Genomic DNA, 2,042 nt, shown 5'->3' on the forward strand with positions numbered 1-2,042 from the left:
CATCAATTTTACTGCTCATTCACATTTCTAAATGAATACGTATTCCACTGCTATAACTATGTCCCAATTCACAAAATGGAATGGATTTCCCAATCTGAATAAAAAACAAGACTCTTACTCCTAAACTATATAAACAGCACTATGTGTGACTACTGTCATTCATAAATTTGAATGCTGAAGTTCGTTCAACCATCCGTTAAAAGGAACATTTGAACAATTCCAAAAGGAAACAAAGACAAATCTCAAAGTCACCCAATAGAACAGAAACCCAATACTAAGAATGCTGACTGCTCTCTTCAAAGAGAGAAGAATGGGCCTCATGTCACATAAGGCAGGGGAAACTACTGGACGGAGCCCTGGAAGGTGCACTGGCCCAGCCCCCTCCCAGTGGCCCTGGCTGCAACTCATGCTCAGACTCCCTCTTCCTCCCTCTCAAAGCTGCTTCACGCAGGGATGGGTAGGAAATGAGAACTCTTGCATTGACCCTGACCACATGCTCCAGTACTTTCAAGTAGCTGGTTTCAGCGAGTGCCCTTGGACCCCACAGTAACTCATAGCATATGGGATCACTGCCGGGCACCTGCCGGTACTCCAGGTAGTTTTCCTGCACCAAATCTTGGGTGAGCAGCTTCCTGGGCTCCCCACAGACACTATGCTCCCTCCCAATATACACCTTCATCACAGTCAGCTCCTCCTAGATTTCCTCCTCAGGGACGCATTTGCCCTCCATTGCGATCATGCCCATGACGATTATCAGGAGGCCCCTCTTGGGCATGATCTGATTATTATCAACCACCAGGCCATCATAGGAGTCCCAGGCAGGTGACAAGGGTGTAGGTGTTGCTGGTGGGGTCCACTTCCTTCACGTCAATGCCAAAGACCAGCTGCAAGGACTCGGAGGCTTTGCCGAAGATCACAGGAAAGTAGTGCTTGTAATTTTTGATGACACTCTCCAGCATTTCTGCCTTTGTGACTGGCTCCTTGACTTAATACTTGAGGAGCAGAAAATGAATCCAGTCAGCCACCTTCTTACTGAGTGCTGCTCAGAACACAGACTCTGGGTCAGGAGAGGTGCTTGGCCCCTCCTCTTCTTGGTTGCTGGATCCCTTAATGGATTGCCTCCATAGAGTGAAATCGATGGCAGTGGGGAAGGCGGAGGCTCCCTGAGGACTCTTGAGAGGACCTGGTGACCCAGCAGCAGGCACCTCCTCCAGGGTGCCTGGGACCAGAGGAGAGGAGGAGGACACAGCCTCCTGCTCCTCAGTAGCGGCAGCCTGCACACCCACCAGGCCCAGGGCCTCTTCTTGGGCGTCAAGGCCTTCCTCAGGCTTGCAATGCTGACTCTTCTGCTCAAGAGACATGATGACTCTGGTCACGGCAACAGGCAGGAGTGTGGGCAGGACTGTGGGCAGGAGCTGGGCAATGGAGACCCACTGGCCTGGAGAGAGAGGCAGCATGTGAGAAGCCTCAGCTGAGAACTGAACCTTGGAGGCTCTAACAAAGGTTTACTTACAGATCTTCTCCTTTGGTGCCCCTCTAGGGCCTCCTGGGGATGCTCTGGAGCTTCCTGGTGATCCTGGTCAGCCTGTCCCCTGAGAACCTGAAGGAAAAAGTGAGAGGGCACCTCAGGGTACACAAGCAAGCAGAGGCTGATTCTGCAGGACTGACGGTAGAGAGGGTGAGGCCAGGCGCTCTGGAGTCCCATGTGTTCTGGGGCGGTGGGGGCCATTAGTGTGCATTCAAGGCAAACGTTCATTGCTGGCACTAGACGTCTGCATCTCCTCTGCTCTGTGACCTGAGGGCACGGCCTCAGACCAAGGCCTCAGTGTCTGTTTCCTGGAGCTCCTGGAAGAGGAATGCATGGGCCCTCAGGGTGCAGAATGCAAGCACAGCCTCAGGCCCCCAGTGCTAACAGGAGGGTAGGCTGGAATCTGTGAGGTCTCCACCCTCTTGGGGTGAATGGTCCCCTCTGTGCTCACACAGGGCCCTCACCTTTCTCCTGGCAAGGCCTGGATCCCACCCTTTTGCTGGTCTGAGAAACT

General features: G+C 52.9%; 1 pseudogene; it reads right to left on the bottom strand.

The window, feature by feature from the left end:
* Window positions 1–410: 410 nt before the first annotated feature.
* Window positions 411–1,457, bottom strand: LOC129024835 (melanoma-associated antigen 4-like; annotated as a pseudogene).
* Between the last annotated feature and the right edge of the window lie 585 nt (window positions 1,458–2,042).

The sequence above is a fragment of the Pongo pygmaeus genome, chromosome X (assembly GCF_028885625.2).
Source record: "Pongo pygmaeus isolate AG05252 chromosome X, NHGRI_mPonPyg2-v2.0_pri, whole genome shotgun sequence".
In the NCBI taxonomy this organism is placed as follows: Eukaryota; Metazoa; Chordata; class Mammalia; order Primates; family Hominidae; genus Pongo; species Pongo pygmaeus.